This window comes from Podarcis melisellensis (genome assembly GCF_964234715.1).
Source record: "Podarcis melisellensis genome assembly, chromosome: 3".
NCBI lineage: Eukaryota > Metazoa > Chordata > Lepidosauria > Squamata > Lacertidae > Podarcis > Podarcis melisellensis.
The window spans coordinates 4,087,712-4,115,696 of NC_138530.1; the positions used below are offsets into that span (position 1 = coordinate 4,087,712).

Genomic DNA, 27,985 nt, shown 5'->3' on the forward strand with positions numbered 1-27,985 from the left:
TGCTTAGCTCTCTCCCCCCAGCAGCACGGATATCTTTCCTTTCATCTGCGTAAGGCTTGCGAAGGACTTTGTGTCTCATATTAGCAGATTACCCCGACAGACGGGCCGTGACGCATCGCCTTCCCTATCGGGTTTTCTCCATGACTGTCCTGCTCACCCACCGCCGCTCAAGAGGCACACAAACAGCTTCATGTTTAAACGAGGAAGCAACTGATCTTCCTAAAATAATAGTGTTTTTTTTAATCTGAAAGAGGCTGGCGTGCCGGGGGCGTATGCTTTTACAGCACATTTTGGGGGCAAGGGTGAAGGGTCTAGCCTGGATCCTTACCCAGAATGCAGACTGAGATCCTGGATTGAAACGTTTTGAGCAATTGTCGGGTTCTTTCCTGAGCGATTCTGATCTAGCACCCCTCTCTCCGTGCGGTGAAACAAAAATAATATGCAGGGCACTTTGCAGCAGTGTGGAGTCTGTCATTTCCCTCCAGCTCCAACACAAGCAGAGAGTCAGTGGCGTAGCTGGGTGCTTTGGCACCCGGGACAGCACACATGCCGTGCACCCGGGAGCAGGGTGATCTGTCCGCAGGGACAATCAGCGCAGCTGCATGATCGTCCCCAGGGGCCGATCTCAGCACGGGGGGGGGGGCGCCAAATGACACCCCCCTTCAGGCTGAAGGGGGTGACATTTGGGCCCCCCCTGACTCCCAAGCCTACAGCGAACCAGGGGAAGGCGGAGAGTTGCAGCAGCTGCTTTGCCACTTGCTGCTTTGCCACTCGCTGGGCTTGGGGGAGTCGTGAGCGGGGGGCCCCATGCCGAATGTCAACCCCCTTCGGGATGACACTCAGGGTGGTCCGCATCCCCCCCCCCCCGGTTGACATTTCCATTCCACCTTAAGGAACAGGCATTAGATTGCTGTATGTATGTCACATGTCAGTTTACATTCCAGCACAGCTTGCTGGGAACTTCTGTTTGTGTATGGCTTTTGCTTTTGCTGTTCTCTCCGAGACGACACGAGAGAGAGACGACATGTTTCTTTCTTCTGATTTATGTCTAATAAATCTGTAGTTAAAGTATGACTTCACAAGCCTCACGCCTATTCCGTGTGCGCAGTAAACTAAAAAGGTAAAGGGACCCCTGACCATTAGGTCCAGTCATGACCGACTCCGGGGTTGCAGCACTCATCCCGCTTTATTGGCCGAGGGAGCCGGCGTACAGCTTCCCGGTCATGTGGCCAGCATGACTAAGTCACTTCTGGAGAACCAGAGCAGCGCACGGAAATGCCGTTTACCTTCCTGCCAGAGCGGTACCTATTTATCTACTTGCACTTTGACGTGCTTTTGAACTGCTAGGTTGGCAGGAGCAGGGACCGAGCAACGGGAGCTCACCCCGTCGCGGGGATTCGAAATGCCGACCTTCTGATCAGCAAGTCCTAGGCTCTGTGGTTTAACCCACAGCACCACCTGTGTCCCTGTGTGTGCAGTACACTCTGCTAATAGCATGACCTGGCTTTTGTAGTCCGGGTCACTGATTTACGTCGGAGTACGGGTTGATGAATGGAGATGGCACAGCTGGGGCTTGCCAGCTGGCCTCCTGGACCTCTCCATGTCGACACCCCCTTCCTACGCCCCTGCAGATAGAGGCTCTTACAGTGGTACCCCTAGTTGCAGACTTAATCAGTTTCGGGGTGCCGTTTGCATCCCGAAAAGTCTGCAACTAGAGCGCTTCTTATGTGCATGTGTGCGGTGCGATCGAGTGCTTCTGCGCATGTGTGAAACATGCAGGTTGCTTCTGCGCATGTGCAAAGCACGCAGATTGCTTCTGTGCATGCACATGTGGCGAACCCGGAAGTAAACACTTTTGGGTTTTCCATGTTCATAAGCTGAAAGCCCGTAACAAGAGCGGTACGCAACTAGAGGTACCACTGTACTTGGAAACATGAAAGACATACATTTATAGACGTACATACTCTACAGCCGACACAGGACATGGGTGTCACAATTCATGAGTTCAGGAGCAGGGCAAAAAGTTCGGAAACAGACCAAAATAATGAAGATGTCTCAGCAAGCCTCCCTGCCTCTCCTGCCAACTTTTTAAAGACAAGGCGTGGCCTGCTAAATCACGAGAATCTCTTGCTTTGCAGGAATATCAAGACTGCAGTGTCCTGACTCCCAGTTGCCAGAGAACAAAGATCAGGAGAGAAAGCCTTTCCAAAGGTTTTAATGCTTCATGGCTGAGTGGGGATTAGACCCTGGTCTCCCAGGTCCTAATCCAGCACTCCAGCCACCTCACCACACTGACATATGTAATGCTTTGGGGATTGAATTGGGGTTTGTAAAATGTGTGTGTGTGTCTGTGTGTGTTTGTGTGTCTGTGTTTACACCAGGTTTTTTTCCCCAGCTGGTTTTTTTTTAAAAAAATGATATTGAATTAGTAGTTTCAAAAACTGTTTGGGGCTGCATTTTATTGATTTATAAATTGATTTATTGTTGATTTGTAAGTTCACAAGATGCCCAGAGGCCTAGGCAACTCTGTCGCAAGGATGCTACAGCAAGATGCTGGAGAGACAATATTTGTCCTATTTAAGACAATTTGTCCTATTTAAGACTGCTTCCTCCCATGCAAATCTGCCTGAAGATCAAGATTCTGCTCTAAGGCCTGTCCCCAGGTCTTCAAAGGGGAAGTTTACCTATCTATCTATCACCTATCTATTTATCTATTTATCTATCTATCATCTATCTATCTATCTATCTATCTATCTATCTATCTATCTATCTATCATCTATCTCTATCTATCTTTCATCTATCTATCTATCTATCATCTATCTATCTATCTATCTATCTATCTATCTATCTATCTATCTATCTATCATCTATCATCTATCTATATCTATCTATCTATCTATCTATCTATCTGTCTGTCTGTCTGTCTATCTATCTATCTATCTATCTATCTATCTATCTATCATCATCTATCATCATCTATCTATATCTAGCTAGCTAGCTATTTATTTCTAATTATTTATTTAAAGGTATTTGTAACCCACCAAAGTAATGTCCATTGGCAGGGCCTTTTCTGTGGTGGCCTGGCATTAAACACAGTTGGGGAAAAGGCTCTGCCTGAGACTACTCCCCCTTTCGCAGCCTGGTGTGCTCCTGATGTTTTGGACTACAACTCCCATCAACCCCAGCACCAAACACCTGTGCTTGCCGTGGGCTGGTGGGTGTTGTAGTCCAAAAACCCATGGAGAGCAACAGGTGGATCAAAGTTTGGAGGAGGCAGCCTTAGGCCAGAATGGTGTAGTGGCTGGACGGTTGGGAAGCAAGGATTCAAATCCCCACTTGGCTGTGAAGCCCACTGGGTGGAACTGGGCCAGCTGCTGCCTCTCAGTGTAGCCTACCTCACAGGGTTGTTGTGGGGATTAAATGAGGAAGAGGGGGAGAACCATGTAGCGCAAAGAGGTGAGCTATCAATGCAGAAAAGAGAAACCCCTTGCATATTTAAGGTAAAGGTAAAGGGACCCCTGACCATTAGGTCCAGTTGTGGCCGACTCTGGGGTTGCAGCACTCATCTTGCTTTACTGGCTGAGGGAGCTGGCGTACAGCTTCCGGGTCATGTGGCCAGCAGGACTAAGCCGCTTCTGGCGAACCAGAGCAGCGCACAGAAACGCCGTTTACCTTCCCGCTGGAGTGGTACCTATTTATCTACTTGCACTCTGATGTTCTTTCGAACTGCTAGGTTGGCAGGAGCAGGGACCGAGCAACGGGAGCTCACCCTGTCGCAGGGATTCGAACTGCCGACCTTCTGATCGGCAAGTCCTAGGCTCTGTGGTTTAACCCACAGCGCCACCAGCATCCCTCCTTGCATATTTACTTAGCTGTGATTCCTGCATTACAAGCAGCTAGAAACTCAGCTATATAAGCTAGGCGCCAAATGGCTTCTTCAACCAGGGTTACAGCCGCCAAAACGGAACAACCAGTGGCCGTTGTTGGGCCAGACGGCTCAAAATTTGTATTTTCCAACATGACCTTTGGGTTCCTGAAATTCGTTCTAATTGTGCAGTTAAAACATAACAGGTACAATTCTACAGGAGGTGTTGCTAGTGTGTGAAAATGGTCAAGATCCACTGATCCCCAGGCATGTACTTCCAGATGATGGAGACATCAGGTGCCAATCCTGGCACCCGGGCATCTTCACTTGGTCAAAAGTGGCCAAAACCCAGGTGCTAAATGTGCCTGGAGAATTTCAAACGCTGATCACAGGCGGTTGGACTAGATGACCCAACTCCACAAATCTATTATTTGAAGCCCTCGGCGCTGGACCTCAGCATCTGGGCAGAACGATGGAGATGGAGACGCTCCTTCAGGTATACAGGACCGATGCCGTTTAGGGCTTTAAAGGTCAGCACCAACACTTTGAATTGTGCTCGGAAACGTACTGGGAGCCAATGCAGATCTCTCAGAACCGGTGTTATATGGTCTCGGCGGCTGCTCCCAGTCACCAGTCTAGCTGCCGCATTCTGGATTAGTTGCAGTTTCTGGTCACCTTCAAAGGGAGCGCCATGTAGAGCACATGGCAGTAGTCCAAGCAGGAGATAACCAGAGCATGCACCACTCTGGTGAGACAGTCTATGGGCAGGAAGGGTCTCAGCCTGCATACCAGGTGGAGCTGGTAGACACCTGTTCTGGACACAGAATTGACTTGCACCTCCATGGACAGCTGTGAGTCCAGAATGACTCCCAGGCTGCACACCTGGGGAGTCTGTGAGGAGACATGAGAGTCATCTTCAAATTATCTCAAGGGCTGTCACATGGAAGAGGAAATAAGCTCGTTTTCTCCTGCTACAGAGGGTAAGACTCGAACCAATGGCTTCAAATTGTAAAAAAGGAGATTCTGACTCAACATCAGGGAGAACCTTCTGGTAGGAAGAACTGCTGGACCAGGCTTCCTCAACTTCAGCCCTCCAGATGTTTTTGGCTTACAACTCCCATGATCCCTAGCTAGCAGGACCAGTGGTTAGGGATGATGGGAGTTGTAGTCCAACAACATCTGGTTGAGAACCACAGGTTGAGAACCACTGCTCTAGGGCCTTGCAAATCCTGATGCTCTCCTGTTTGCCATCAGGGTCCGACTCCAGCGTTAGCTAGCATGGTGATGGTGTTAACGGATCTCTCTACGCGCACGTATCTTTACTTCAAAGATCAGAGGAACTGCATGTACAGGCGACGACTCATTAACGCGTAGTCTCCAAACATCTGGAGGGCTGAGCTTGAGGAAGCCTGTGCTAGACAGTGGAACGGTCTCCCTTGGGAGGTGATGGGCTCTCCTTCCCTGGAGCTTTTTAAGCAGAGCTTGGATGGCCATCTGTCGTGGATGCTGTAGCTGAGATGCCTGCATTCCAGGGGGTTGGACTAGATGAGCTTTGGGGTGCCCGCTTCCAATTCTAGGATTTATGATCTCCCTCCCATCTCCACCAGGGGGCGCGCCGGCCCCCCTTTCCTTCCCCGTTTTAAAAGCTCCGCTTCCCACGGCGCGCCGAGCATTGGCCGCTGGGCTGCAGACTCGGGACGGTTGCAAGCAGGCAGGCAGCGGCGCCCGGGCTCAGCCTGCCTCCTTCCTTCCCTCGGAAGCCTTTTCCTCCAGGCAGCTGTGCACGAACTTGCTGGCTTCCAGCCGCGCTCCTTGCAGCTACGAGGTAAGCGCTGCGCTGCAGAGATTTCTGGAGGGCGACCCCGGGGTGCGCCGAGTGGAGTGGCTCTGACTTTGCACAGGACAGCTCCTCCTTTGCTCTTGCAGAGGAAGGGGTTTTTCCCCCACCCTGCTTTCGTTTCGGCTTGCATGCATTTCTCCCCGATGCAGGATCAGCCCCCGCCCGGTTCCTCTCCCTTCCGCAGCCCCGGAACGGTTTCACGTACCCGGCGCCTTGGGGAAGAAGGAACCCGGGGGATAAAATGACTTGCAATGCATGCCAAGGTGTCGAGGGTACAGATCCGGGGCGGGGGGGCCTGCAATAACCAGCTCCCATACATGCCGGGGCCCTGGGTGCCCCAGCACCCACAAAATTCCCCATAAATTTGGGCACCCACAAATTTAGGCGCCAGGGCTGCATGGCACCCACTGCCACCCACGGTCAAGGGGCCAAGGTGGCACTCCTGCCAGCTCCTCCTGGCCTCCCGGGAGCCTCCTCGTTGCAGGATCCGATCAGGAAACAGGCAGAGTGGACTGCCAGTCTTGGATGGGGAATTCTGAGCATATGCTCTGTCCATGTGCCCTCCGGAATGGGAGCAGGCAGTGAGGTCCAGGCAGCCAGAAAGGATCTAGTGATCCGGGTTATACATTAGACTGCTCCCCAACCCCCAGCAGTTTCCCCAGGAAAGGTCCTTTTGGAGTTTTGGAGCACCTTCTCCCATGTGGCAAGTGGGGGCCCTTCTTCCCCATGTCTGCTGAAAAGGGTCCATGCGCTCGCCCTGTGGCTTCTTGGCAGCCAGCCCCATGCGCTCACCATGAGTGCCCTGTGGCTGTGTCCCCAAAAGACAGGAATCCTATAATGATCATAGCAACGCAAGCTCTTTGTTTTGGGTGGTGTGCAGTGGATCGGAATGGATCCGTAAAGCATGGCAGAAGGAACTGGGGGTTTTGTGGCAGGCATTGTGGACCTCCTTGCTCAGAAGTAGCCTCAGAGGGGAGTCACTGTGTCAGATTGTTATTCAGTCCGGCCCTATACTTTTAGCTCAGAGCGACAGCCCTCCTCCTCCTTAAATATCTATGTTCCCTGCCTTGCTCTCTGAAAAAAACCTCTTCCCCAAAAGTGTCAAACCAGAGGGGTTCTTAATGTGCAAAGCATTTGCCTTACTACAAAGTTACAACCCTTCCCTGTTGACATTTTAGGATCGCAGATTCTGAATATTAAGTCTCGGAAATGCGCTACGTGATACTCTGGGATGGTGTTTTTAGTTTCCAGGAGAGAAACCCAATGTTTTCTTGTCTTTAAAACATATGCTTTGATTCTGCCTTTCTTCCTGGTTTTTTTTGCAATGGGAGATTTGGGGGAAAGTAGGATATGACTGCTGCTGTGAGACTTGGGTTTCTTTCTACTACTGGGAGGAGTGGGGGAATAATAATGTGGGTCTGTGAGTGTGATATTTGGAAAGGGGGGAGGAATAGTCTGCATGCCATGTTTGTTTGTTTGGGGTTTTTTGCGCCTTAAATGCTCACAAGCTTTATTATGGCATAAGCTAGGGATCACCAAGGTGGTACTTATGAACACCTGTATCAGTATCTCCTATGGCATCTACAAAAGGTCTCACCCTTCAGAAACTCACATTTCATGAGAAATGTCCTCATCCTTCACAGTTCATCACCATCTCCAACACTGAAAATGTCCCCTTAAATATTCCCACACTCACCCTCCCTTCTGTTCTGGAGAGGGGAAAAGAGCTTCTCTGGAAGTGACCATAGCAGTGGCGGATACACAGACGTTTCTCCTTTCATTGATGGGAGGCATGGCTTTGTGGTCCCATCTCTCTTTCAGGTGTGACACCCTGCATGCCATGTTGATCATCAATTTCTTGGTGCTTCGAAAAGGAACTTAGAAGTGTCCTTTTACAGTGGTACCTCAGGTTAAATAAGCTCCAGGTTACATACGCTTCAGGTTACAGACTCTGCTAACCCAGAAATATTACATCGGGTTAAGAACTTTGCTTCAGGATGAGAACAGAAATCGTGCTCCGGTGGTGCAGCAGCAGCAGGAGGCCCCATTAGCTAAAGTGGTGCTTCTGGTTAAGAACAGTCTCAGGTTAAGAACGGACCTCCAGAATGAATTAAGTACTTAACCCGAGGTACCACTGTAAATGTGTTTGTGGGAGGGGATGTCTTTGGTTTGTTTTTATTATATATTGTGTGAGTTGTCATTTTGTGTTTTTATGTCATGAATCACCCTGGGTGGGGGGCGGTATACAAATTTAATAAAGAATCATCGTCCATGGGCTTCTCTGATTTTCCTCCTTATAACTGCTCTAGGATTATTCAGATCAGCCTTCCTCAACCTGGAGCTCTCCAGATGTTGGAGCACAACTCCCATTACCCTTGACCAGGCTTCCTCAAACTCAGCCCTCCAGATGTTTTTGGCCTACAACTCCCATGATCCCTAGCTAGCAGGAACAGTGGTCAGGGATGATGGGAATTGTAGTTCCAAAACATCTGGAAAGCCAAGTTTGAGGAAGCCTGCCCTTGACCAATGGCTGTCATGCCTGTTGGGAGCTGTAGTGCAGAACACCTGGCGGGCACCAGGCGCACCCCGACCGCTCTGTGTCCCCATCAGGATGGCCTTGGCTTTTGGACTGGACAATACCGGCATGGGGAAGAGCCTCCTCCATGTGGTCTTGGGTTTCTGGAGTTAGTAGAGTTGAGGTGGAAGGAGACCAATGGACGGTGTCTCCTGTTCACCAAGAGGGTGCTAGGGGACTGCCAAGGAGGCGGCAGATCCAGCCTCCAAGGACCGTGTGGCTGCGGGTGATCCATTCCTTGGAGGTCAGATCTGCTACTCTGCAGATCCTGCTGCCCGAAGCAGTCGCCTCTCCTTGCCTCATGGGTGGACCAGCCCTTCCTACAGGTGTCCAAGTGTATAGGGGTGCTCAAGGAAAGCATGGTACAGGGAGATAGCTCGCAGGTGGGTGTGTTTTTAGGTGGAATGCCAACGTCCCTTATTCCTTCCTCACCCAAGAGGAAGGAACTAAACTTCTGAATCAAGTTTTCCTCAGCCCACCCCCTCCAGTCTTTTTCTTGAGACACATTTGAATAAAACCTGCTTGTTTCTGCAAAGACGTCGCTGTGGGTATATTTTCTTGCATTTTTAATGCTACTCTGTGTTATCAAAAAGGTAAAGGGACCCCTGGCCGTTAGGTCCAGTCGTGGACGACTGGGATTGCAGTGCTCATTTCGCTTTACTGGCTGAGGGTGCCGGCGTTTGTCCGCAGTTTTTCCGGGTCATGTGGCCAGCATGACTAAGCCGCTTCTGGCGAACCAGAGCAGTGCACAGAAACGCCGTTTACCTCCAGAGCAGTACCTATTTATCTACTTGCACTTTTGAATTGCTAGGTTGGCAGGACTGCGTTATCATAGCATCGTAGAACCCCTGAGGGTCATCTAGTCCAACCCGCCTCCAATGCAGGAATCTCGGCTAAAGCATCCATGACAGATGGCCCTCCAACAGCTCTTAGAAAGTTATTCCTGATGTTCAGTCATGCTTTATTTGTTTAAATACAGTGGTACCGCTGGATGTGAACGGGATCCGTTCTGGAGCCACGTTCGCATCCTGAAGCAAACACAACTCACATCTGCGCGTGTCACGATTTGCTGCTTCCGCGCATGAGCGTGACATCATTTTGAGCATCTGCACATGTGCGAGTGGCGAAACCCAGAAGTAACGCGTTCCGTTACTTCTGGGTCGCCGCGGAGTGCAGCTCGAAAATGCTCAACCCGAGGTATGACTGTATTGAAAGAAATGGAATGCTTGGCTTGTGTTTGTTGAATTGCTTAGAAAATTGGAAGGGAAACAGAGAAATCCGCCAGTCAATTAGTGGCCTGCTGGGCACCTCATCCGATTACCTGCAAGCTTCGCTCAGAAGTGATGACAACCTGTGGCAGAAGCAGTGGATACTGCATGCTGAATAATGCAGTCTCAAATCCCAGCAACACACTGTGCCTTGGTTTCCTCATAATGTCAAGCCACAGTTTAGCCTTGCAAGGATGAGCTGCAGGAAACCTGTATAATCTTCCTTCCCCCTCTCCTCCACCACTGCAAATTGGAGGTTAACTATGGCATTTCAACCCTAAGCTATGGCTGACCTTTAAGTTTACTGAAAACAAAACCAGCTTTTTAAACTCTGGTTTGAAGTTGAGTAATTTCCCCTGGGGACGCGGGTGGCGCTGTGGGTAAAAGCCTCAGCACCTAGGACTTGCCGATCGAAAGGTCGGCGGTTCGAATCCCCGCGGTGGGGTGCGCTCCCGTCGCTCGGTCCCAGCGCCTGCCAACCTAGCAGGTCGAAAGCACCCCCGGGTGCAAGTAGATAAATAGGGACCGCTTACTGGCGGGAAGGTAAACAGCGTTCCGTGTGCTGCGCTGGCTCACCAGATGCAGCTTGTCACGCTGGCCACGTGACCCGGAAGTGTCTGCGGACAGTGCTGGCTCCCAGCCTCTAGAGTGAGATGAGAACACAACCCTAGAGTCTGTCAAGACTGGCCCGTACGGGCAGGGGTACCTTTACCTTAATTTCCCCTGACAATAGTTAAGACTACCCGGTTTTGACAAGGTTTTGATGCCACGTCAGACTGTTGGAAAGGAAGCAAAGGCTTCCAAATTAAGGTTACCAGACGTCCCCGTTTCCCGTATTTACACATCAGTCCCCATACAAAATCCATTGAAGTTGAAAAATGTCCCCGGATTCATTGAAAAAAATCAGGTAACCTTCTTCCAAATCACTAATGCTGGCCACCTGGAAAGAAGGGCGAGGCTCTATACAAACCCGAGGCTCACTGCAGCTTTTCCTGGCAATGTTGAACTATGGTTTAAGATTATGTGCGAACGCTGCCACAGGGAAGCCAGACTATACATGAATCAGGAATATGGGATTGTTCGATTGTGAAACTCATTCCCACAGGAGTTAGTGATGACCACTACAACAAAACAACAACACCACAAACTGGTTTATAAGTATAAAACCAAATTTACTAGAATAGTAGCTAGAATAGAGATAGAGTTGTAACCATTCAAACAGCAAACATATTATGGTGCCATGTGCAAGACAAAGCCTGGAGATACTGTAAACATGGAGTGGATAAATGTGCAACTCTATCTTAACAAGTTACATGTGCAGTAAACGTTATACCTACTGGATAAATGAACCGCTCAACAACTAGCGTAAGTCCAATCACAGAATGGCAACCCTGTGCCGCCACAACGGTGTTGTTGTTGTATTATTATTATTACTGTCACCACACTTGATACTTAGTGATGACCACTAACCTAGATGGCTTAATGGTTGAGTGTATTGCACGCCTACAGCCACAGGTTCAGAGATGCTGAACAGTCGAAAAGTTTGGTTTATTGAGATAACTAACAAAGGAGCCCCTCGTGCCCTCCTGCCTGTGGGAAGGCTGAGAAATGATTTTGTAGAATATCTCTAACGAATAGAGCCGGGAGAGTACATTGGGACGGAAAAACCAGGCCAAAGTTAATACAAACACACCCTTGCCTCTCGTCTGCCCAGGGCTGCTGGAGCCTTGTACAAATGCAAACATTCCTGTTCCCGGAATTATTTATTTTTGTCTCGGGATGGGGTTGATCTCGGTCGAATGTGCTTCCTCTTGCCTTGTCTCTGGACGCCTGCCTACCTGTTCCCCTCGGCACCCCCGATAGTTCCTTCTGTTTTCCTTCGCTCCTCTGGAAACTTCACCCTGTTATCTGCTCACTGCCATTTCAACCCCGTTTTGTCTGTAATATAGTCCTGAAATGATTCCTCTTGCTGCCTTTTTTTAAAAAAATAATAATTTATACCCCACCCTTCCCGGTTCAGAAAACCGGGCTCAGGGTGGCTAACAACAAATATAAAACACTTAATTGTGATAAAACAAAAAAACAGCATAAAATACAGTATAAAAGTGTGAATAACAATAAATTCAAAGTTCTAAAATCAATTTACGGGGAAATCCAGCCACTCTGGGCGGCTTCAACAAAGATTAAAAATACATCAAAATGTCACACATTAAAAACTTCCTGCCTTCTAAATGTAGTTGTTTATCTCTTTGACATCTGATGGGAGGGCGTTCCACAGGGCGGGCGCCGCCACTGAGAAGGCCCTCTGCCTGGTCCCCTGTAGTTTGCTTTTCACAGCAAGGGAACTGCCAGAAGGCCCTTGGAGCTGGAATTCAGTGTCTGGGCAGAACGATGGGGGTGGAGACGCTCCTTCAGGGATACTGAACCGAGGCCGTTTAGGGCTTTAAAGGTCAGCATCAACACTTTCAATTGTGCTCAGAAAAGTACGGGGAGCCAATGTAGGTCTTTCTGGACCGGTGTTATGTGGTCTCGGTGGCCACTCCCAGTCGCCAGCCTAGCTGCCACATTCTGGATTAGTTGTAGTTTCCCGGTCACCTTCAAAGGTAGCCCTACGTAGAGCGCAATGCTACGCAATGCAGGAGATAACCAGAGCATGCACCACTCTGGCGAGACAGTCTGCGGGCAGGGAGGGTCTCATCCTGCATACCAGATGGAGCTGGGAGACAGTTGCCCTGGACACAGAATTGACCTGCACCTCCATGGACAGCTGTGAGTCCAAAATGACTCCCAGGCTGCGCACCTGGTCCTTCAGGGGTACAGTTGCCCCATTCAGGAGCAGGGAGTCCTCCACACCCACCCGCCCCCTGTCCCCCTGTCCTTGTCAGGATTCAACCTCAATCCATTAGCCGCCATCCATCCTCCAACCGCCTCCAGACACTCATACAGGACCTTCACTGCCTTGGCTAATAGCCATGACAGCCCTTTCCTCCGGGAATTTGCCTAATCGTCTTTTAAAGCCATCTAGATTGGCGGCTTGCTTCCCATGGGAGCGAGTTCTGTAGTGGGATCAATGTATTTTATTATTATTACTATTTATTAAATTTCTATATCATTCTTTGGGAGGTTTGTGATATAAAAACTCAAGCACTCTGTCCTGCTTCCTGACTTTCTAACCTCTAACCCTGTTTGGGTTTGGGTGCTGTAGTGAATTTTGGAATAAAACTTTTCAGCAAAACATGTGAGGTGTGAGTCCCAAGTCTGTGAGTGGGAGTCAGGACACCTGACCTCCAGTTCCTAGTCAAATAGAAGAAGAAGAAGAAGAAGAAGAAGAAGAAGAAGAAGAAGAAGAAGAAGAAGAAGAAGAAGAGTAGTAGTTTGGACTTGATATCCCGCCTTTCACTCCCCTTCAGGAGTCTCAAAGCGGCTAACATTCTCCTTTCCCTTCCTGCCCCACAACAAACACTCTGTGAAGTGAGTGGGGCTGAGAGACTTCAGAGAAGTGTGACTGGCCCAAGGTCACCCAGCAGCTGCATGTGGAGGAGCGGAGATGCGAACCCGGTTCCCCAGATTACGAGACTACCGCTCTTAACCACTACACCACACTGGCTCTCTTCTGTTTAAGAGTAGAGATGGCACCGAACCATCTGGGCTGATACCCTAACCCAGGATAAACAGATATGGTGCTTGCTGACTATGCTAGCTAAGGCTGATGGGAGTTGAGGTCCAAAACCTAGAACTCGAGTTGGAAGGGTCCATGAGGGTCATTGAGTACAACCCCCCTGCAATGCAGCAATCTTTTGTCCAAGGTGAGACTCGAACTCACAACCCTGAAATTAATAGTCTCATGTTCTGCCGACTGAGCTATATCCCAAGAAGGGACCAGGTTAGCAAGTCCTATTCTAGCCACTCCATGAGCTTTGCAGGGTTGAGAGATGTTGTTTGATCGGCCTTCTATAAATTTCGTGGTTCAGCTTCCTGCAAGGCCTGGCTGCAGCGAAGAAAAATAATCCTGTTTTCTCTTGCTGCGAACATAAACCACGCAGAATGATTTCTTACGCTTCCCTGGAAGTGGACAGCCAGTGGAACGGTTAAACTTAATTCACGTGTGGTGATGTATGAAACGGCCTTACATGGAGCCCAGAGGGATTCAGCCCAGATGGTTCGGTGCCATCTCTACTCTTAAACAGAAGCTCTCCAGAGACTCTGGCAAAGGCATTATTTATTTATTCGAATTTTGATCTATAGAGCTGCCCATCAATAAATATTCCCTGGGGTGGCTTACCTAAGAGCATGCTATTAAAATTACAATATATATGAAATTAAAACTAATAATGAGCAATATATATAGTAACTCCTGCCAAACACCCCACTCTTGGAGCAACAGAGATATAACGCATAGCCTTTACTGCTTGGATGAAGCTAGGCTGAGCCCCAGGTAAATTGAAAGGGACCAACCTGTGGTCACCTGGAGGACATATTGAGAAACTTTTGCAGATCTATTTATCCCTGGGGAGAGGAAGAATGCAGCCACCCATGGATATACCTCATTGCTGCAGAAATCATGCATTTTCCTTTCACCTGTCATATGTGGTTAGATAATGGAGAAGACGCGGGTGGTGCTGTGGGTTAAACCACAGAGCCTAGGACTTGCCGATCAAAAGGTCAGCGGTTCGAATCCCCGTGACTGGGTGAGCTCCCGTTGCTCGGTCCCTGCTCCTGCCAACCTAGCAGTTTGAAAGCATGTCAAAGTGCAAGTAGATGAATAGGTACCACCCCAGCAGGAAGGTAAACAGCATTTCCATGCACTGCTCTGGTTTGCCAGAAGCGGCTTAGTCATGCTGGTCACATGACCCAGAAGCTGTATGCCGGCTCCCTCGGCCAGTAAAGCGAGATGAGCGCTGCAACTCCAGAGTCGGCCACGACTGGACCTAATGGTCAGGGGTCCCCTTTACCTTTACCTAATGGAGAAAGCAAAAAAGAGAGGCATTTCAAGGGCATGTTTGGAGAGGCCTTGGATCTGGACACCCTCCAACATCCTCTTGGAATTGGGGTTGGGAGGGGGGAAACTGTGGTAGCCATAGAGCTGGTCTATAGATTTTTTTCGCTGATCAGCTATGGCTTTGCTCTGCGCCCATAGTTCAAGGCAGCAGTGCTTCTCAATACCAGCTTCTGGAAATCAAAGGAGGGGGGAGCGGCGTTCTTGGCAGTCTTAGAAACTCAGATATATAAACTAGGCGCCAAATGACTCCTTCAACCAGGGTTACGGTCGCCAAAACTGAACGTTTTGGGGCAAGGCAGCTCTTTTCAATAACAACTTCTTGGTTCTTGAAATTCATTCCGAGTGTGCAGATAAAATACCACGGATATAATTCTACAGGATGTGTTTGCTAGTAGTGAAAGCAGTCAAGATCCAAGGATCTCCCAGCATGCATCACCAGATGGAAATGTCAGGGGCCAATCCTGGCGCCCTGGCACCTTCACTCGGTCACAAGTGCTCGATAGCCAGGTGCAAAATGCGCCCGGCAAATTTCGAACCCTGGCTTGGTCCAGAATCCAGCTTTCAGGTTTCCCATAATAGGTTCCTGGTTGGGCATTGTGCGAACAGGATGCTGGACTAGATGGGCTCCTTTTGGCCTGATCCAGCAGGCTTTCCTTACATTGTTTGCATGCAGCCTAAGTGTTAGTTTGTAGGCAATGCTAAGATAGATTGACCAGTGGTATTGCAGTAGCAAGAAGAAGTTTAGGGTGCCCAGCTGAGCAAATAACACCAGGTATATGGAATGACATCTCTTTCTCTCCTCCCACTCCGTGTGTGTGTGTGTGTGTGTTTGTCTATCTGTGTGTAATTTGATTCACTTTTGTATTTCATTGCCAGGTCATTCAGCCATCAAGGATCCCTGCTGTTGAGCCACTGAGAATTCTCCCTCCTCACCATGGTTGTGGTTTGGGAAAGGAAAACGGGAAAGAGAGCGGGATGCAAATGACTCTTTGGCCCTTTATCGTTCAGTCTCTGGGCTGCCCTGCCCTGTAGTTAAAGGATGTATTTTTGTGTGTCTGTGTTTATCACACACAGCTTACCGGCGATGAGTGACAGTCATGGCTTGCCAGTCACCGTAAGGAGAAACAAGTGGCTACCTCTCCTTCAATCTCTCTCTCCTTATTTTACTCTGAACTCAAACAGCACTCGGGTATTCTGTGATCCCAGCGCCTTGATCCTTGTAGCACAGGGGTCAGCAAACTTTTCCAGCAGGGGGCCGGTCCACTGTCCCTCAGACCTTGTAGGGGGCCAGGCTATTTTTTTTTGGGGGGGGGACGGATTCCTATGCCCCACAAATAACCCAGAGATGCATTTTAAATAAAAGCGCACCTTCTACTCATGTAAAAGCACGCTGAATCCTGGACCATCCGCAGGCCTGATTGAGAAGGCGATTGGGCCAGATCCGGCCCCCGGGCATTAGTTTGCCTACCCATGTTGTATCGCTTTTTAAAAAACGCCTTCCTGGCAATTTATTTTGATGCAAGGGGGAGTCTCTGCCTAACAGGCAGAAATCTGTGCCCTAAACTTCTAATTTTGGCATTGCTTTCACTTTTATATGTGGGCGGGTAGCATGGTGTTTTTGCATCGTGCTAATATATCCAGCCCAAAGTTGTTGCTTTAAATGCATTTTATGATGGATCCTGACTTGTTTGTTCGGTTAACTGTGTTGCTTCTTAGGGCTGACTGAAGGGAACCTGTGGCTCTTCAGATGAACAGGATCCCACCATCTCTGGCTTTTGGGGCTGCTGGGAGTCCAATAACATCTTGAATAGTCACTGGTTCTGCACCCACTTCTATATGGCTAGTCATGGTCTCATGCTGTTGTCCTACTAATTATAAAGTTACAGTAATTTACTCCCTGAGAGGTTTAGCCAAGAGTATTTTTATATGCTGACCAGCCCAATAAGAAAGATCCCTTATTAGTTTTATGGGATTCCCTTTTTATTGATGTTCCGTCGTGGAGCACACCAAGTAAAATCCAATTTTACGTCTTGGCTCTTTCCCGATGATAAACATTTTCACTTGCATGGGCCTTAAATGATCCCACTGGCATTTCTTTTTACGATGCCGTAAAACAGATTGAGAGTTCTCCATCGGTCCAGATTACGAGAAGGCTGTTCGAGCGTCCTCTCTCGTAAGAAAAACCAAATGTAAAAATTTGGAAACAAAGGAAAAAGACGGATCAAAGAAAGATGGCCTTGGCTCTGAACTTCAAGGGTTGTCCAATGAAAGATCCTAACTTCATACCCAATTCCAATAGAATCAACTTCAGTTTGAATGGTGATGATATTGAGCTATTGATAATGGGGATAATGAAAGCTCTATGGTAGAGAACCATTCCTCAGCCTGGTGCTAGCACTCCTAGAATTTTTTTTACAGCACTCTTCTCTTCAGAGCCAGTGTGGTGTAGTGGTTAAGAGCGGTGGACTCGTAATCTGGGGAACCGGGTTCGCGTCTCCGCTCCTCCACATGCAGCTGCTGGGTGACCTTGGGCTAGTCACACTTCTCTGAAGTCTCTCAACCCCACTCACCTCACAGAGTGTTTGTTGTGGGGCAGGAAGGGAAAGGAGAATGTTAGCCGCTTTGAGACTCCTTAAAGGGAGTGAAAGGCGGGATATCAAATCCAAACTCTTCTTCTTCTTTATTTTCCAGCAACTGGCATTCAGGGTCATATCCTGCCTCTAACAGTGGAGGCGAACTACAGTGGTACCTTGGTTTAAGACCAGCTTAGTTTATCAACAACTTGGATTAAGAATGCTGCAAACCTGGAAGTAGGTGTTTTGGTTTGTGAACTTTGCCTTGGAAGCAGAACATGTTTCGCTTCCTGTTGAGTGTCTTCCATTTGTAAATTGAGTCCCCCGCTGCTATGGAAAGCATTGAGAACGCTTTGGTTTAAGAACGGACTTCCAGAATTGATGAAGTTCGTAAACCAAGGTACCACTGTAAGGCCATCATAAAGGTAACCCCTGACCATTAGGTCCAGTCGTGGCCGACTCTGGGGTTGCGGCGCTCATCTCGCTTTATTGGCCGAGGGAGCCGGCGTACAGCTTCCGGGTCATGTGGCCAGCATGACTAATCCGCTTCTGGTGAACCAGAACAGCACATGGAAACACCGTTTACCTTCCTGCTGGGGCAGTACCTATTTATCTACTTGCACTTGGACGTGCTTTTGAACTGCTAGGTTGGCAGGAGCAGGGACCGAGCAAAGGGGAGCTCACCCAGTCACGGGGATTCGAACCGCGACTTTCTGAACGGCAAGTCCTAGGCTCTGTGGTTTAACCCACAGTGCCACCCGCGTCCCTATAGCCATCATAGCTATTAGCGATTGGCAGCCTTATCTTGGCACCCTGTATTGCGTCTTGTGGGAGTGAGTTCTGCAGTTTAACAATGCACAAATAAGTCCTTTCCCATCCACCCTAGCCAACGCAACCAGTGATGTTAAGAGTCGTAGTCCCCCAACATTTTTTTTTGCTGCTGCAGAGCAGAGGACCTGAACCAATGGATTCAAATTACAAGAAAGGTGATTCCAACTAAACATAGGAAGAACTTTCTGACAGTAAGAGCTATTGGATAGTGGAGCGGACTCCCTTGGGAGGTGGTGGACTCTCCTTCCCTGAGGTTGGATGGCCCTCTGTCAGGGATGCTTTAGCCGAGATTCCTGCATTGCAGGGGGTTGGACTAGATGACCCTTGAGGTCCCTTCCAATGCTACAATTCTATGCTCTGCAGGGCCACTGGTTCCCCACTCTGAACAAACGGCTTGACTGACTATAAGGCAGGTTTAGATGTCAGCAGAGAATTCTGTACTCCGAAGCAGAGAGATTCCGGCCTTCTCGGTGGTGGCACCCGCCCTGTGGAACACCCTCCCACCAGATGTCAAAGAGAACAACAACTACCAGACTTTTAGAAGACATTTGAAGGCAGCCCTGTTTAGGGAAGCTTTTAATGTTTGATGCATTACTGTATTTTAATATTTTGTTGGAAGCTGCCCAGAGTGGCTGGGGAAGCCCAGCCAGATGGGTGGGAGATATATATATATATATAATTATTTGAAATCGGTGGGATTCAAGAAGGTTGACTGCACAAAGGTCACCGCTTCTTCCAGGGCAGTTGAGAAATTTATCTGTGCACCCAAAGAGGGGGGAATCCTGAAAACATTTTGGTGGGCACGTTTCCTTTCCCTTCTCTGACAGTTGTGATTAATGGGGCTGCAGGAGAAGATGGAAGCAGAGCCCAGAAGGAGAGAATAGCGGTGCCAGGAAAAGCAGCAGCAACAACAACCGGAACGTTAGAAATTTTGCCCTGCTGGAGAAATATTTCAGCTCTGTTTCACTGCTACCTTAATTGTGTCATCTGCCAAATTTTGGAAAAAGCAGAGGAAAGCAGCAAACGATGAAGGCGTTCTCGCATCACCACCCTCCTTGAACTGGTGAACAAGCTGCTTTCCTCCCCCTCCTCCCTCCCGATCACCTTTCCTTTTGTCACATGTATTTTATAGAGGGCAAGGACTGTCTTATTTTTGGACCTTGTAACCCAGTCTGGGAACCTCGTTTGGCAGAAAGGCAGGGGCAAGGATGCTTTGTTTTTTGACAAAATATCAGGCAGAATGCTCTGGCTAACTAGCTGGCTTGGCTGCAAAGGATTTATTGGGCCTTGTAGAACCCCAATTGCCAACAAAGGTCCGTATAGTTAAAGCCATGGTTTTCCCAGTAGTGATGTATGGAAGTGAGAGCTGGACCCTAAAGAAGGCTGATTGCCAAAGAATTGATGCTTTTGAATTCTGGTGCTGGAGGAGACTCCAATGCTTTGGCCACCCCATGAGAAGAGAGGGGGTCACAAAGAGTCAGACACGACTAAACAACAACAGAACCCCAATTCCCTTGGCGAGTCAGCTGATTTGCTTCAGGTTAGAAATGCAGTCTTTTCCCTATGGTGGCTGACCAGGTACCCTCCACAGCCAGCTGGCTGAGGCTGCTGGGAATTGTAGTCCAAAAAGCCTGGAGCACACCAGCTTGGCAAAGGCTGCCCTAGGGCCTAGTCCGCCTGAGGACCCCTAGTGGTGGATGCCCAGGAGATTACCCAGGAGATGGGGTGGTTTGAGGCCAGCTGCATCGCCTCCTAGTTTCTCTCATCTGTACTGAACCTCCCACAGATCTACTTAATTTGTGCCGTTCGCTGTCCTGTTCATGTGCTTGAATGTATGTCCCGGGCACCCATAAGCCCAGCTTTTCATGCTCCAGCGGTATGGATTGCGCACAGCAAATAAATGCCTGCGTGGAGCTCCATAATTCTTGATGCACCTGCACTGCAGAAACTCAGGCTCTGCATTTTGGAGGTGCAACGCCAGAGTTGAAATAAACATTGCTTGCCGATCAAAGATTCTCTTGCTGTGATTCCTGCATAGCATGAGGTTCGATTAGCTTCCCTTTTGGGTCCCTCCCAACCCTGCAATTTTATGATTCTGTGAATCCGTTGTGGTATTTTTAAGCTGTGCAGAAGGTGCTCTGGCCTGCCTGGTTTGAGTACCACTAGCTGACGAATGCGTTGATATTTATAACTTTGCCATCTGCTGGGAGGTGGAATCCGGAGGGTGGGAAGCGACTTTGGTTTCCCTGGTAGACATTCCGTTTAAATTAATAGCGTGGGAAACAGCGGCCAGGGGGACTTTGGGAAGAAACAAATGAGTGGCAGTTGGTGCCTTGCAAAATAAAAATAATAAACAGAGCAGGTCTTTGGAGAGGGAGGATTCACAGAAGTGTAGCTTACCTCCAAGCACATTTAAAAGCAAAAACCAACTTTGATACAAAATGCAAACTCAGCATTCGTCCACAAAGCCGACCCGTACAGATCTCAAAAAACCCCAGTGCTGGTAATGTGGTGGATTTGAGGTACGATGACACCTGAGCCAATTTGGTGTTGTGGTTTGAGTGCCAGACCACAGTACCTGGGAAACTGGGGTTCAAAGCCCCGCTCAGCTATAAAGCTTGCTGCCTCTCGGCCTAGCCTATATTGTAGAGTTGTTGTGAAGATTATGCCAGCTGCGGTAACTGGGACCACTATTGGTCCAGGTAGGGCTCCTCTTACGTAACTTCCAAGCAGATGAAAAAACATCTGCCTTGAAAGCACCCAGGTGGCACTATCCATTCTTGTCTAAGAAGAAAGATAGACTAAATATTTCCGCAATAATACATAGGACGCTCATAGAATATTTTTGCAGCTGTTGGTTGTACTTGCCATTGTTGGTTGCGTTAAGAATGGCAAAAAGGTGTGTGTGGGGGAAACCATGGGCAAAGGTGTTTATATTTCGAAGAGGAAAAGATGCGTGGGCGCCTTCAGTCGTTTCAATGACATTTTGCCTAAGTCGCACATAATGCAGTAATTGTCTCTTTGGGAAAAGGCACTTTGATGTACACTTTCCAATTGCTCTCTGTAGGTGTGCACCTATAATGCCGCTTTTGTCTCTCTCTCCGCAGCGGCTGTTTCCCCAGTTCTTGATCCTGAATAGCGTGCCACCTAACAAAGAGAGGATTGAATGTGGCTTTGCGTATTTTAAACAAGTGCGGTGGGGAGAGGAGGGGGGGAGAGAGAGGAGGGCGCTTGAGTGAATTTTGCTGCTTCTTCCCACGCTTGTTTTAGAAAGTCCAGAGCTAAGGCATTGGATCTCTCCCCATAGAGGAGTGTGTTTGTGCACAGAGACCACACACAAACAAACACACTCCCAACTCTCTTGAACTTCTTATTATGATGGTCAAATTCACAACTAGGGCAGATCCACTCCATACATTCATAGCACATTCAGTACACATGTGCTTCCCCCTTAGATTACTGGGTTAGGGTTAGGGTTAGGGTTAGGGTTAGTGTGCATTCAGTGTGTGCTGCGACTCTGCCCTTAGTTTCTTATTTATTTAAAAGGGCATATATCTTGCTCTTCAGCACTATTACACTCAAAAGAGCCTTGCAGGAATATTCTTGCTGCAAGGCCAATCTAATAGGTGTCCTCTGGTTGAGCCTAGCCGTATATGTTTGCTACTATGTATTTTTCTGTTTCTATACTGTAAGCCAGCATCTTAAAAAGGAGAGACATCACCTTGCCAACAAAGGTCCGTATAGTTAAAGCCATGGTTTTCCCAGTAGTGATGTAGGGAAGTGAGAGCTGGACCATAAAGAAGGCTGATGGCCGAAGAATGGATGCTTCTGAATTGTGGTGCTGGAGGAGACTCTTGAGAGTCCCACGGACTGCAAGAAGATCAAACCTATTCCTTCTGAAGGGAATCAGCCCCGAGTGCTCACTGGAAGGACAGATCCTGAAGCTGAGACTCCAAGACTTTGGCCACCTCATGAGAAGAGAGGGCTCCCTGGAAAAGACCCTGATGTTGGGAAAGATGGAGGGCACAAGGAGAATGGGATGACAGAGGACGAGATGGTTGGACAATGTTCTCGGAGCTACCAGCATGAGTTTGACCAAACTGCGGGAGGCAGTGGAAGACAGGAGTGCCTGGCGTGCTCTGGTCCAGGGGGTCACGAAGAGTCGGACACGACTAAACGACTAAACAACAACATACTGTAAGCCACCACTGTGATCCTCAGATGAAGGGCAGTAATGAATTTTAATAAACAAGCAAACGAATGATATTTAACGACGCCCCTTGTAGCTGTCGGCAACCAGGAATCCCAGGCAAGTGATGGTTTATGGGAAAAGCCAAGTGGGAGAGATTAGCTCCTCTGCAGACCAAGCCTGCCTCCTTCTCTGAGATCAAATCCTGCAGCTAAAGGGTGGATTTCCTACGGACTGACTTGGCATTTAGCAACGATGCCACAAGGTCTGACGACAAGTTGGCAAGGCTATACAGATTTCCAGAAAAGGGAGAAGTTTTCAATTAGCAATAATTGTGCCTCGGATTATTATTTTTTACAGCCTTAGCCCTCTTTCGCCTCCCTGGCCTGCCCTGTCGACCCAGACATAGCTTCCCCCTGCCCTTTTCTGTTAGAAGAAAGGATTCTCCCATAATTATACCTTGAAAGGATGTGGTAAATTCTGTTCTGTAGCCACCCTGATTTTGTGAGTACCATGTGGCGTTTTTAGGGCATTACAGGAAACTAGCTCTTGACTTGCCGACTGGTCTTGCTCATGCACCCCCTGGTGCTTTCAGTGGAGAGAGTGTACCACTCTTGTTCCTGAGCTGAGGCTCCTATAACAACATATTTTTAATAGCTGCTTAATAATATGCTTGCCAGATTCGGCACAGCGCAGAAGTCTGACCTGTTTGTGTTCTTGAGGCTCTTTTCCTCTGGGCTGATCTAAACGTGGCAACAGCTATGGAGACGATACCAATGTAGGTTGTTTTTTTAGTGCCAAGGTTTTTCCATTGTTTTTGGGTGGCTGGATTAAAGGAAAAAAGAGGGAACGGCTGATGTAGAATGCTTCCTTCTCTTCCCTGCCTGAGGTCAGACTATGGTGTCTGAGGCATCTTAGTTTAGAACAGCGATGGCCAAACTTGGCCCTCCAGCTGTTTTGGGACTACAACTCCCATCATCCCTAGCTAACAGGACCAGTGGTCAGGGATGATGGGAATTGTAGTCCCAAAACAGCTGGAGGGCCAAGTCTGGTCATCACTGGTTTAGAAGAAGTGTAAGGGATAGAGAAAGATGGGCGAGGTTTATAAAATTATGCATTGTATGGGGGAAAACTGTATAGAGCAGATTTTCACCTCTCTTGTAATACTAGAAATCTGGTTCCCACAAGTTGTGGTATGGGCTGCCAGCTAGGATATTGAGGGCTCCTAGCAATGCCGGATTTATGTATAAGCTAAACAAGCTATTATTTAGGGCCCCACTCCCTTGGGGGTGCCCAAAAAATTTAAAGAAAAAAACTGGATGTATATTTCCAAAATATAAGATAAAAAACAAATAAAACCTACACACAGCAACAGTGTTTTGTGTTGTGTAGGCTCCTGTGATGTAAGTCATGGGCCTCGCCTGCTAGCTTGCTCCCTAAAATATCACTGGTTTGCTCATTTCTATATATAGGGTGCCTATATTCTGCATGGACTGGTTATTTTGTTATGTGCAAATGGCTTTAGATACCAATTAGGTCCGTCAATTATTCAACACAAAAAACAGCGACAATTTGCTGTTGACAAAGGACAGCTGGACATATAAAGGGTGCTATTACTTTCAGTAGCTTAGGGCCACATCAAACCTAAATCCAGCCCTGACTGCTAGTCAAGGTATATGCAAGGTATATACTTTATGCAGAGGGGATAGCTTATTGGGAAACCGCAGCAGAGGGGATTATTGCACTCATGTTTTTCTTATGGCTTTGCAATAGGCATCTGGTTGTCCGTTGTAGGAAAAAGGAAGCTGAATTCTAGGCCTTTAGGCTCTTCTTATCTAATGCATTGGGACGCGGGTGGTGCTGTGGGTTAAACCACAGAGCCTAGGACTTGCCGATCAGGTCAGCGGTTCGAATCCCCGCGATGGGGTGAGCTCCCGTTGTTCGGTCCCAGCTCCTGCCAACCTAGCAGTTCGACAGCATGTCAAAGTACAAGTAGATAAATAGGTACCACTCCGGTGGGAAGGGAAACGGTGTTTCCATGCGTTGCTCTGGTTCGCCAGAAGCGGCTTAGTCATGCTGGCCACATGACGTGGAAACTGTACGCTGGCTCCCTCGGCCAGTAAAGTGAGATGAGGGCCGCAACCCCAGAGTTGGTCACGACTGGACCTAACGGTCAGGGGGGGTCCTTTTACCTTACCTTTATCTGATGCATGGCTCAGTAATGCAGAGCGGCTGTGTGAATGTGATCTGCAAGGGGAGTGGAGTTTTCCCGTGGCAATCCTTTTCCTCTTCAAGCTTCTCCCTCCAAATGCAGCCACCCCTTTGTGGCCTCCTCATCTTTGAAAGGGAATGATTGCTCACGGGAGGAGTTCAGAGTAGCACCGAGGAGATTGATGGAAATGCTTGTGTCTCCCCTTTCTTTACCCCATGTATTGTTATGTTACGGCCAAAATCTGGATGCGGGGCTACACTGCCACCCAGCTCATCGGACTAAGTGTCCGCGGGTCCCTGCGGAAGAAAATGAGCTCAGCCGGACAGGAGCAAAATGCGGAGATCCAAGGTTTATTGCGCAACAGGTTCAAGATGAGATTGAACAGCGAGAAAGGGATGACATGAACTTTTGAAACTCCCTCCATGTCCCAGAATACAGGGCAAAATACATCCCAGTTACATCATGAATACATTAAGGAGAGGTTGGGTTACACAGATTACATCATGAATACATTAAGGAGAGGTTGGGTTACAAAGGATTAACATAAGGAGGAGGGAGGGGGGAATATGCAGAGCTGGAGATATGCGCAGATAAGCGCTTCCTGAGTGTATGCATAGTCTGTCACCTGGCATTGCCCGGAGGTTTGGCAGAGTGATTTGACAGGATTAGGGTCTTGACACCTTACTTGAGGAATTAGGGAGGACAGGGGAGGGGTGATGGAATTCTAGAGAAATTGAGCAAATATATTGTAGTGAAGACGACATGCCCCCCCCTTCCGTAACAGTTCTGGGGGTTTCCCCTGAGTCCTTTGAGTCACTTGGGGGGGGGCTATAGGGGGAGGAGGGGGAAATCCCCATTGCACTATTCCTTGCACAGGTTTCGGCTTGCAGAACCGCTTCGTTGAATTCGGCCCCAGCTGCCCCAACTCCTAAGACCCACTCATTCTGAATTTTGCAAACAAACCAGCGCTATGTGACATAATTCAGCAAACTTGTGTGTGTTCTGTAAAGTTTTTTGTTTTTTTTAAATGCATATTTATTTGAAGCTGCTTTCGGTAACTTTGGTTTCTGACTTGCTAAAGCTGTGCACCATGAGGCATGTCCAAACCTAATTTGTACTGGTGTCTTCATTTGGATGATAGCAAAAGCAAAGCAATTTAATCCATTTGTTCAAAGGCCTGCTCTCTAGCTATTGATAGCAGGCATTACGTATTGCACAACCTTGTGCAGAGTCAGTTTCCAGATTTATTTTTTCAAGCAGCCGGCATCCTTCGCCTCTTTGAGCATAGATATCCAGATCCAGGACGTTAACAGTTTTTACGGAAGCAAACCTCCGAACGGAACTGCTCCGGTGTGACGTTTGTTCTGCTTTCCTCAATAGTAAAAGATGACGGATCCTATACAGTTAATGAAAGAGTCACGTTCTGAAATGCAGGCAGTATTAGCAGTACGAATTGCCTGGGAGGAAGTGAAAGGGGAGCTATTGGGAAGCTGTAACTGAGGCTCCCCGACCCTCAAATGCCAAAACTAGGTTTAGGAGCCCCCCCCCCCAGACTATGCATGTCCTTTGGGGGGGGGGTAGGGTGAATCTGGCTCTGTTTGGCCTAATCCCTCAAATAGTGTGTTTTTTATATATTGCAAAAATCCAAGACATATTCTGTTTGGGATGGCAGGTGTGCAAATACTGGAAATTGTGATGTAGAGACCGCTCCTCTCCCCCCATGATTTTCTCCCTCTCTTTTCCCATCAGATAAAAGTCTTTTAGAAGGGGTGGGGGGCAGGCAAGGTCAAATAATGCTGCCAAGGAATAAAACGGGTTTCCGAGTCTGCATGTGGAAATGAAATTGGACTGAATCCATATAGCGCATATAGAAGGGTGTTTGTGTGTGTTTTTGTTGCTGTGTGCTTCTAATTAGAACATTTTAAAAGGAAAAAAAATGGGAGTTTGCTGTAAAATTAAACCCAATGCAAGAACTTGGCTGTTGTTGTTTTTTTACTACCTATATACTTTGGAACTCCCTGCCTATTCTGCTTGAAAAAGTTCTTGTGTGGACAAGCCTGCCCAGATATTTAGAAAGCTGAGGTGATTTTAATCTGTGGTGTTTTTATAAGCATTTTTAACTGTTTGTTTTCGCTGTACAGCTGTGATTTTTTTTTTTTGTAAACTGTGTTGAGGTGCTTTTTTGTTTTTGTTTTCCAGTCCAAAAGGTGTATTCGCTTCAATGAAACAATAAATAAAAATAAGCGACAGGATTTGCTCCTATGACTTGACCCGTTTTTTGGGCGGGAAAAGCCGTCTTGTCGACTGCGCATGCGTCACACTTGGGGTGTGTAAGGTGGGGAGAGTTGACCGGAGAGGAGGGAGGTTCGGCAGTTTCCGTCGCCTTCCGAATCTCCTCCCTGCTGCCCCGCCCCCTCCGCTCTCTCGGCAATCTCCGTCCGCCTCCGTCCCTCCCAGCCCCGCCCTTCGGCCGTTTCCGCCCGCCCCCTTTCGGAAACGGCCGAAGACGCGCTGAAGGAAGGAACCGGCGGCGGGCGAGGTGATGCGAGAGGCGAGGAGGGCTGTCGCGCGCGGATTGGGTGGCTGGCTCCGTGGGACGAACCATCCGCGGCTGGCTCGGAGGTAGGCGAGACGTGGGGAAGGACGGAGGCAACGCGGGATTCCGCGGGGGGGTGCGGGGAGGCGAAAACAGCGGCGCGTCTCTCCACCCGCACCGCGCGCCCCCCCTGCTCCTTGTCCTAATGGTCGCTGCCTACGGATCCCGGGAGCGGCCGGCTTAGCACTGCGGGAGGGTTAAACTAAGAAGGTGAAAGCGGAGGGGGGGCGCGAGACAGAGATGGAACGTACCACGAGTGATGAAGGAGAGGGGTATGTATGCACAAGGCAAGTATGCGATTTTTTGGGGGAGTGCATTGAGGCTTTGGAGGGGGGATAACCCCCTTTTTTGGATAATGGTACTGCCTAAAGAAGGAGACCCCCCATCCCCCTTTAAGGTAGCTTTGGGGTGGGGGGGTCTCTCCATCCTGGGGGGGCTGTTTGGGGTAATTCTGGGGACACCCTCCAAAATTAATCATGGAGGGGGGTCTAGGGACTCCCAACTTTGGAGGGCAAAGAAGTATCCCCCTATTCCTGGGGTCTGGGGTCTTCCACCTGTGTATGCGCGTGTGGTTTTTGAAAGCGCAGGCTCTGTATTATTAATATTGCCATTAATAATAATGTATTGCGCTTACGCATCGGAGGCTTGGTGTGCGTTTGATCTGGTCACTGGTGTGTTTGGTTTTGTGGAAGAACTAGCTCGCTGAAATCCTGCGCCTTTAGCACATGAGTGCTCCTGGCTGTGGCTTGCAGGTCAGAATAATAAGAATAAAAAGAAATAATCCCATGAGGTAGGGGAAAAGAAGAAGCTAAAACAATGCAAAACCAGATCAAATCATCTCATTGTGGTGGTGGTTGTTTTAAATACCAAACCCTGTCTTCTCTTCCCCTGGCTGGCATTTCAGCTAATCTCATATAAAACATTGGTATTGATATTATTATTAAATGCCAAACAGCAGATTGGGAGAGCACTGCCACTGTATGTCAGCAACAGCAATAAAAGCAGTGGTTACATTTGTTTGTTTCAGGGTTTCCTT

General features: G+C 48.5%; 1 protein-coding gene and 1 long non-coding RNA gene across 4 annotated transcripts in view; one reads left to right on the top strand and one right to left on the bottom strand.

The window, feature by feature from the left end:
• The first annotated feature begins 5,552 nt into the window (after window positions 1-5,552).
• EXTL3 (exostosin like glycosyltransferase 3) overlaps window positions 5,553-27,985 on the top strand; it is a 168,220-nt gene continuing 145,787 nt past the window's right edge. For 2 of the 3 annotated variants that reach the window (XM_081903865.1, XM_081903867.1), the window contains exon 1: window positions 26,841-26,975. The gene's annotated coding sequence lies outside the window, so the exon portion shown is untranslated. Of the gene's footprint in view, window positions 5,692-26,840; window positions 26,976-27,985 lie in introns of those variants that run through there. The other variant, XM_081903866.1, reaches the window with a different exon arrangement.
• Window positions 19,096-21,268, bottom strand: LOC309366671. Its single transcript, XR_014166837.1, has 2 exons — window positions 19,457-21,268; window positions 19,096-19,238 (listed from the first exon to the last, which is right to left on the bottom strand). It is a non-coding gene; the product is annotated as an uncharacterized lncRNA (long non-coding RNA).